At 39.5% G+C, this 10,365-nt stretch overlaps 1 non-coding gene across 1 annotated transcript; it reads left to right on the forward strand.

The window, feature by feature from the left end:
- Positions 1 to 9,874: 9,874 nt before the first annotated feature.
- LOC120082327 (small nucleolar RNA R71) lies at positions 9,875 to 9,981 on the forward strand. Its single transcript, XR_005483157.1, has one exon. It is a non-coding gene; the product is annotated as a small nucleolar RNA R71 (small nucleolar RNA).
- Positions 9,982 to 10,365: the final 384 nt, after the last annotated feature.

Consider the following 10,365-nt stretch of genomic DNA (forward strand, 5'->3'; position numbering starts at 1 on the left):
TTGATTATCTTATAGCTCATGTTCATACACAAAATGATTTGGTAGAATCATTTATAAAACGTCTGCAGTTAATTGCTCGATCATTGCTTAGAGAGTTAAGCTTCCTACATCTGTATGGGGTCATACTATTTTGCATGTTGCATCACTTGTTAGTATTAGATCAATAGCTTATCATAAATACTCACCATTACAATTAGCTTATGGCCATGAGCTAGATATTTCCCATATGAGAATTTTTGGATATGTAGTATATATTCTAATTACTCTAACACTACGTACTAAGATGGACAAAGGAGGTTAGAAATATATGTTGGATTTGATTCTCCATCAATTATTACATTTCTTAAATCCCCAATGGGTGACCTATTTACTGCATAATTTGTTGATTGTCATTTTAATGCGACAATTTTTTTCCAACATTAGGGGGAGGAATTAAGAAGTTGGAAAAAGAAATTACATGGAGTGCATCGTTATTGTCTCATTTAGAACCCCGTACAGATTAATATAAACTTGAAGTTTAGAAAGCGATTCATTTGTAAAATATAGCAAATCAGTTACTAGATGTATTTATGGATGCAAAGAACATAACTAAGTCACATATACCAGTTGTAAATGTTCTATCGAAAATTGATATCTTTGTTGGGATTGGTGTCCTAATTCTCCCCGAGTCTCGTTGTTTGTAAAGATACACATTGTTCAATGAATAAAGTAAGTGTTATTTAATTCCGGCATTTACTCATATCCAATAAACAAAGCTCCTTGGTTATCTTATGTGAACTTAAGCATGTATATGTAATATACAAGTGGATCATACTTCAAGTGATAACCTAAATCGGTCTGTAGTATAAGGATTAAAGTGGGATACTTGATCTTGGTGACACTATGGATACGACCCGCTTTGTAGAGGTTTGCAAGTGTTGTAAACTACTACAAATGGTAGATCCTAACCATTCATGTGGAGACGTGGAGCGGGGGTGTCCTATACAAAGAGTTTGTATAAGACCTGGACCACGAGATGACTAGACTCTGTATATAACACCGTTGATACTAGAGACTTGCATCTCACCTAAATGACCATAAGTGACACGACCTCAATCCTAAGTGTTTTGGGAACTCCTGCCTTTGAGGGCGGTTCTTTGATTAGTATGAGTGAGAGTGGCTAGATTGCCAACTCAACATGCCTACCTTTTTAGAGACTTGTCTGATCTAGGAGTTGGGAACTCAATCCACAAGATGGAATTCATTTCTTTCCCGAAGTAGGTATAAGTAGAGAGATTGTTCCCTTAAGGGCTGATTCCGGGGCTTGAACATAGTGGCCACAATTTCTCTTTGGAAGAGAAGATTCAGTTATAGTAGGACTATGACTTATGTTCATTAAAGAGATTAGTGGTACTTAAGGAGATAGATGTAACTACAGGGGCATAACGGTTATTGGCCCAACTATACTTACGAGGGATCTGTGAAGGGTTGTCGCACTGCTGATTGGTTAAGATGGACACATAATATATCTGTAGTAAGAAGAGTTTAGCTGTCGGTCTTTAGTGAAGTGTATGACAATTAACGAATGGTGGATCCCGTGACTAAAGAGTTTAGTCAGTTATTTACGTACCGTTGGAGCTTCAGAGCTATAGGTCCATGAGGTCCCCTTGGTAGCTTGGATTCTATTGAGGATCAGTTCTTGATATTGATTTGAAATGTTCAAACTGACAAGAGATATTTTGATTATATATGATATAATCGGTATGATGTATGAGATACATCTAGTGGAAGATTGATGTAAATGAGATTTACATTAAGTACCATGGAATAGAAAAAGAACTATGGTTTATATGATTCATGAGATGAAATATTAAAACTATAGTTATAAATATAGTATGATAAGTGGGTTATCATTTATATTTATAATAATATTAATTATTGGATAATTAATACTTTTTCTTTTAAATAACCAAAGTAGTGGGTGGTTATAGGATCATGGTAACCGTGAGTTTAAAAGGAAAGTGGTTTTCTATTTTGAAAATAAGTTTTTTTACAAACGATTGAAAAGATAAGGATTTTGAGTTTTCTCTCTCGGCAAAAGAAACTCACGAAGTCGTCAAGTAAATTTAGATTTACTAAACGACGACTGGGCGAGCTAAACTATCGTGCAGGTGCGAGCTAAAAATTCGTGCAGTATTTACTAAACGATCGCATAGCTTTACTAAACGATCGTTGGCCCAAGGTAAACAATCGTGTAGAGTCTGTAGGCGACAGACCGATCTAAACGATAGACTAAACGATCACATAGCTTTTGCTAAACGATCGCATAGCTTTATCTAAACGATTGGGCATAGCCCTATACGATAGGTCTCAACCATCTCCCACTTGCCCAGTCGTGTACGTGATCGTTGTTTCCTTCGTTCGTCTGCCTCATACCAAGTTCGAACAAAGCCCACCCTCTGGATTCTCACACTGAGAATACCAAGGTCACTTTATTGGTGGTGTCAGACTCAACTTGACACCATTGAGGTTTTTTGGAGGTCGTTCATGTTGGGGAGGAGTTCGTGACCGAGAAGATCGTTGAGGAGAGCGTGAAGTGTTCGTGCTGTGTTGCAGTCGTGTAGATCGAGCGCTTGTGGTTGCTGTTGTTCGATCAAAGTCGCACAACAGAGCATGGAGACGCATTTATATATGTGCGTAGAGTTTGATGTCTGTTCATTTGTATTGTACATTCTGTCATTTCTATATGATTTGCATAACCGTTTATGTTTGGAGTCGACTGTAAATGTTATGTTAATTCATGATTGTAATTTGGAATAGTCTTGTTTCGCTGCTCGTGAAAATCTCGAGTTCCAATTTCCTTCAATTGGTATCAGAGCCAGGTTCTCTGATATTCCAAATTACAGATCTGAATTGAACGCATTTTGCAGTCGTGATGGGTTTCTGCATTTGTGGTTAACCGTTTTCTGCATTTGTGGATGATTTTGATGAACATTTTGGGTTTGATTGCCTTTTTGTTAAAGTTTTCGGTATTATAAAGTGTTAATTATAAGGGCCCCTGTGTTTTTGGGCGAAATCAACTTTGCAATCGAGTCTGTAATTCGAAAAGTTTGAGTTCTTCGAGTTGTTCGTGATGAATTGAACGCATTTTGCAGTCGTGGTGGGTTTCTACCAGGCTCTTTATTCTTATTCCACATTGGCCGGATCGTGTAGCCTCAGGTAAACGATCGTAGGGATTTTACTAAGCAATCGCTTAGTGTTTTTTTTTCTAGACAATAGTGTAGTATTTTCTAATCGATCATTTAGCTAATGTTAAGCGATGGGGTAAATCGTTTACCATATCGCATGGCCTTGGTTGCGTGATCGTGTAGGCGCTAGAGGTAGGCGATCATAGTGGGAGCATGCGATGCTCGTCGTTTAGTAGAAGGTGCATGCTAGACGATCGTATAGTTAACAAGCTTCATCGCTTAGTTACTACCTATGCGATCGTGCATATACGATACGAAGACGCTAGCTAAGTGATCACTTAGGCGATGGTGCTTCGCAGCATCGTAGTCACTTAGACGATCACGGAAGGCGGGTGCTGTACGGAGCACGCTAAAAACTTGATGCGTTATTTTATGCGATGAAATTAATTAAATGAATTACGGTGATGGGAATGTGTTGTGCAACAAGTTTTCTCAGCAGAATCCAAGTATAAATCCTACCGAGTTTCCTGGTAAGTCTAGGGTCGAACTCAAGGACTAAGAAAAACAGTATGCGGTAATAATTTTTAAGATCACTTTGCGGTAACAAGTAAATCAATGATTGGTTGATTTATTGTTTGCGGTATAAAAAGTATGTGGTGGAGTTAAGACAAGAGTTGATAATACGGAAGATGCGATGAATATGCGGGGAACGGGTTGAGAAGGGGTTCAGCTAACACTTCCTAGGATTGCATTCATGTTATGCGATCATGCAACACATATACAATAGCAAATCATCTCGCAACGCAAATACTACAGCTTCTAGTTCTAAAACGCATGCAATATATGCGATAAAGTCTATAGGACCTACACATAAGCCTCTATTCTTGTTTATGCAATGACAATTGACATTCACACATACAAGGTGACCGCATAATACCATAACTTATCTCTAGGGTGCATGTGATGCATGTTGGCAAACAGAGCTTATCTCTAAGTCCCTATCTCTTGCTTATACAGATCTAATCTCGCTCTCTCGAGTCTAGATTCTAACCTAGCTCTCTTAAGTCTTAGGTTTTCTAAAGGGGTGTTAGGCGCAACATAAGACAAGATAATCGCATGCAATGAAGATCCTAGGTCATGTTAGCTAAGTTCTTCTCAATCCATTCAATAAATTTAGCTACTCATGCGTGCTTGTAAGAGAGTGAATAGATGTAGATAAGTAAGTTCCATTTTATAGATATAGAATAACAATGTGGAATAAGAATAAAGAGCCTGGTAGCAATCTTTTGCTTCCCAAGGCTTTTACACCGTTCTTCTCTACTTTGTTCAAAAGATAATCTCACTCTCGCGAGAGTCGGCCCTCTCTCTGCTTTTCCACGCCTTTTGGGTTCTCTCTCGAGCTAACCAGAACGATCTTCCGACGTCTCTTCCCTTCTCTCGCTTCGCCTTCTAAGTAAAAAGAGAAAAAAACTAAGAACAAGGCTACTTCTATCTAAGGGAAAATTATCTAACTCTCGAACTAGACAAACTAGCCGAACTACTTCACTGAAGGTTGCCTTCGGTATTTATAGAGTTTCAGGGTGAAAGGCTTATTCTCTCTTATGATTGCATTGATGCGATCATGCAACACACATACAATAGCAAATCATCTCTCAACGCAAATGCTACGGCTTCTAATTAAAAAACGCATGCGATATATGCGATAAAGTCTATAGGACTTACACATAAACCTCTATTCTTGTTTATGCGATGATAATTGACATTCACACATACAAGGCGACCGCATAATACCATAACCTATCTCTAGGGTGCATGCGATGCATGTTGGCAAACAGAGCTTATCTCTAATTCCCTATCTCTTATTTATGCAGATTTAATCTTGCTCTCGAGTCTAGATTCTAACCTAGTTCTCTCAAGTCTTAGGTTCTTTCTTTAGACTCTCTCTCGAGTAGCTCTAAAGGGGTGTTGGGTGCAACATAAGACAAGATAATCGCATGCGATGAAGATCCTAGGTCATGTTAGCTAAGTTCTTCTCAACCCATTGGATAGATTTAGCTACTCATGCATGCTTTTAAGAGAGTGAACAGATGTAGATAAGCAAGTTCCATTTTATAAATATAGAATTGAAATACAGAATGACAATGCGAAATAAAAATAAAAAGCCTGGTAGCAATCTCTTGCTTCCCAAGGCTTTTACACTGTTTTTCTCTACTCTGTTCAATCTCACTCTCGCGAGAGTCGACCCTCTCTCTGTTTTTCCACGCCTTCTGGGTTCTCTCTCATGCTGACCAAAGCGATCTTCCAGCATCTCTTCCCTTCTCTCGCTCCGCCTTTTAAGTAAAAGAAAAAAACTAAGAACAAGGCTACTTCTATCTAAGGAAAAATTATCTAACTCTCAAACTAGACAAACTACTTCACTGAAGGTTGCCTTCGGTATTTATAGAGCTTCGGGGTGAAAGGCTTCTTCTCTTTTATGATTGCACTGATGCGATCAAGCAACACAAATACAATAGCAAATCATCTCTCAATGCAAATGCTACGGCTTCTAGTTCTAAAACGCATGCGATATATGCGATAAAGTCTATATGACCTACACATAAGCCTTTATTCTTGTTTATGCGATGACAATTGACATTCACACATACAAGGCGACCGCATAATACCATAACCTATCTTTAGGGTGCATTCGATGCATGTTGGCAAACAGAGCTTATCTCTAAGTCTCTATCTCTTGCTTATGCAGATCTATTCTCGCTCTCTCGAGTCTAGATTCTAACCTAGCTCTCTTAAGTCTTAGGTTCTTTCTTTAGACTCTCTCTCTCGAGTAGCTCTAAAGGGTTGTTAAGCACAACATAAGACAAGATGATTGCATGCAATAAAGATCCTAGGTCATGTTAGCTAAGTTCTTCTCAACCCATTCAATGAATTTAACTACTCATGTGTGCTTGTAAGAAAGTGAACAGATGTAGATAAGCAAGTTCCATTTTATAGATATAGAATTGAAATACAAAATAACAATGCGGAATAAGAATAAAGAGTCTGGTAGCAATCTCTTGCTTCTCAAGGCTTTTACACTGTTCTTCTCTACTCTACTCAAAAGATAATCTTGCTCTCACGAAAGTCAGCCATCTCTCTGCTTTTCCATGCCTTTTGGGTTCTCTCTCGAGCTGACCAGAGCGATCTTTCGGCGTCTCTTCCCGTCTCTTGCTCCTTCTTCTAAGTAAAAGAAAAAAACTATGAACAAGGCTACTTCTATCTAAGGGAAAATTATCTAACTGCGTGAACTGTCTAACTAGCCGAACTCCTTCACTGAAGGTTGCCTTCAGTATTTATAGAGTTTCGGGTTGAAAGGCTTCTTCTCTCTTATGATTGCATTGATGGGATGACATTAATTCTCTATCTGATGCGCCGAATATTTGTCACTGAAAAGTTGAGTGTACTTGCTACAGTAGTTCGTTAACGGCTTGCCAACTTAATTCGGAATCGACAGTCATCAGTTTTCTGTCCCATCGTGATTTATTACGCTTTTCACTCGGATGCGCCCACCAAGTTGTGTCGGCTCTATACGGCAACCTTCTTGAGCAGATATTTGCGAGCGCAAATCACCGTATAGCCTTGCGGTAACGCAATCTTTTGATGCGCTTGGTCGTTGATTTCTTGTGATCGCATTTTTCGCCTTGCGTCAACGAATATTCTGCATAAAAATACATAAGTTAACTATTTTCATGCGATGGATGCATGCGACCACAAATATTATGAATTTAATGCTTTTTGGACGCAATCTTATATGTTTTTATCAACGTAACCCTATATTGTTTTATAACATAGCACTGTAATAATGTGCATTTCTGCCCGTTATCACACCCCCCAATTTAAACAATGCTTGTCCTCAAGCATAAGCTTAAGATTTCCTTTAGAAAGTCGACCGCAATCTCTTTTCCTAGATTTCTTAAAGATGCCTTATTCAAATCCTATATACCAAAATTTCCTTAATTCTTATCTAGGTCTCTTCTTAAAATATTTCTAAACTCTAGGGACCGCAAGTTTAACCTTCAACAAGACTTTACTAGATTCCAGGACATCGCATGATTTATTTCAAAAAAACTTTTTCACCGGGGTGTTAAATGATTTTTATCCTTGCGTATTTTAGACACTATTGTTATTTATTATTATTTTTTCCTCTGACCTTGCGCTGATCCAAGTGCCTCGCCTTCGTTTTGGCTTGCCCCTACGTGTGTCATGCAGACATCCAACTACGAGCAAGACACTCTTTCTCAAACTAAACTCATGTCCATTTGGCAGTGGAGTTGCGGTCATTTTATCTATGCGTTGATCAAGATTCCTACCTTCGTTTTGGATTGCTCCACGTGTGTCATGCAGACATCTAACTACGAGTAGAATTCGATCGCAACGTTATGATTTTTTTTATAGAGCTAAAAATAACAAGCTCGAAAATAAATACCGCACCCCCAAATTTAAAATGCGGCAATGTCCTCATTGCTAGAAGATTGAATGAAGTCATGCGATGTTCTTAGGAAGTTTGGTAAAAGGTCAGTTTGAAAGAAAGCTAGCAAACCCCAACTTTTAAAAATATTTCATGAGGTGACTATCCTAAAATTAAGTTGACTCTAGTCTATACGAAAAAATAGAAGCATGCGTTTCATCATTGAAATCATAATTAGGAAAGAGAAATCAAGCGGTGACTTACTAAATTGATCAATGTTAAATGATTGCGGTAACCAAAGAGGATGCTGTGATAAAACTTTCAAAATTAAAATGGAGGCAATAACAAAATTTGGAATAGAGTCAAGGAAAGATACAACCCCCAAATTTGCGCGGTCGCCCGCATTATTTGTTGACGCATTCTGCTTTGTGGCGATCTACATTCTTTGGATTGCGATGACAAAATTAAGTAGTTGCGTCTTCGTGTAGCGCCTCTACAATCGGTTACCTCGATCGTTTGCAAAGAAAAACATTGAGAGGGTCAAATATTCATAAAAAAACAGAGTTAACAAAATCGCTTACCACGATCGTTCAATACGATCGCATTATTATTTTTTTTAAGCACACAATAAACAACTACGCGATAACAGATAATCAGCAAGATAATGAGATTTCATGAAGCATTGATACGAAACAAAAAGGATATTAAAAAAGATTGTGTCCTTGATGAGGTTGAGTCGCATAGTAAGTCAGGGACTTCTTATTTCAAGCTGGACTTTTCACGTCCACGGTGGCTTTTTCTTCTTTTCTCGATCTTCTGGAATCTTGACTGCCTTAATCTGGAGCGTCTCCCCACTAATGTTCATCATAATCTCCCCCTTGTGCACATCAATTTGAGCACGACCGGTAGAGAGGAATGGTCGTCCCAATATGATGGGTGCATCTTCGTCCGCTTTATAATCCAAAATGATGAAGTCTGTTGGGAAGATGAATTTATCAATTGAGATTGCGGCATCTTTCAACTCTCCCTCAGGATGTATTCGGGATCTGTTCGCAAGCAGGAGAGTCTCCGTTGTGGGCGTGAGTTTGCCCATATTCAATCATTTGAAGATTGATAGCGGCATTACATTTATACTTGCCTCAAGATCACATAGTGCTTGGCCACCGTGGACTCCTCTAATGGAGCATGGTATCATGAAGATTCCTGGGTCGCACATTTTTTGTGGGATCGTTGTATTTTGCGTTATTGCCTCCATGGTGATTCTATCTTCATCACTTTGTTTCTTTTTCAATCTTTGCGGGATTGGTGGTAGCTGGACTTCTTCCATTTCATGTTCTAGAGGCTTAAAAGTGGATGCAACTTCTGGTTTCATCTTCTCGGGCTCTTCTGAATTATAAGTCAACGGGTCTTCGGTTGTTACTGCCTTCAAGTTGGTCGTGATAGGTTCCTTCTCTACTTCCGTAGTCATTTTGTCGCTTAGCAAGGAGACTGCTAAGCATTGTTCCTTCCCCGTACCCCTAGCGTTGCGAGAGAGCTTAGTTGAGCTCGGCAAATCTCCTTGCGGTCTATTTTTGAGTTCGCCCGCAATTTTTCCTAGCTAAATTTCGAGATTTCGGATGGACGTTGCTTGATTCTGAAGCACTGATTCGTTCTTCTCAATGTATTGCTTCAGCAAGCTCTCTAAGGACGAAGATTGTGGTGTCTGCGAACTGCTGGCTTGGTCATGCGTTGGACCGTTGGTTCGCGGGAAAAATTCGGGTGGCCTTTCTTTTTGCGCCACTGGATGAAAACTTTATTGTTGATTTTTCCACGCGAAATTTGGGTGGTTTCTCCACCCGGGGTTGTACGTATCGGAATAGGGGTTGTTCTTTATGAAGCATACTGACTGTGGATTTCCTGGGCATTCTTCCATCGGGTGTGCGTCTCCACAGATGACACAACTTGCGGTCGTTTGAGCAATTGCATTGACCTGCCCTTTTTTCGCTCCCTTACTATTAATTGCGATGCCTTGTATCAAACTCATCATCGCAATCATTTGGTTCTGAAGGGATGCAATGGCCCCATTGTTCACGTCACTATCTTTAATTCTTAATCTTTGGTCGCTTTCTTTTCAGTCCTCGTGATTTTTGAAATGCGATCAAGGATATTTTTGGCCTCCTCATCAGTTTTGTCCAGCAGACCTCCAGCTGATGCTGCATTGGCAGCGGTCTACGAACCAGGGTTCAGTCCTTGGTAAAAAATCTCCATCTGTAAATAGTCTGGTAAGCCATTATGTGGGCAGTCTCTTACCAGCCTTTTAAACCTCGCCCAAGCATCACTGAGTGATTCGTCATTTTCCTGTTCAAAATTCATTATTAATTTCCTTCTCATGGCATTCTCAGTTGGTGGGAAATATTTCTTCATAAACTTTTCCACGACTTGTTCCCACGAAGTTATCTTTTTCGGTTCGAGAGAATAAGCCCATTTTCTTGCGTGATTGCACAACGAAAACAGGAACAAAGTTAGTCGAACTTCCTCGGCAGAGATATTCGGGAACACAAAAGTGTTGCAGATTTCTATGAAGCTCCGGAGGTGGGCGTGCGGGTCCTCGCTACGCCTTCCTCCAAACTGTCCAATAGTCTGGATTATCTACAGCATCACTAGTTTCATTTCAAACCTCCATCCGTCTAGTGCTAGCCTCATGATCCTGGGGAGAAATCGTAGAGGTTAGGTGACGCATAGTCCCGTATGGGTCTATTGCGGTCATTCGCCAAG

Source organism: Benincasa hispida, chromosome 7, assembly GCF_027475165.1.
Source record: "Benincasa hispida cultivar pf3 chromosome 7, pf3_genome.v1.1, whole genome shotgun sequence".
Classification (NCBI taxonomy): Eukaryota; Viridiplantae; Streptophyta; class Magnoliopsida; order Cucurbitales; family Cucurbitaceae; genus Benincasa; species Benincasa hispida.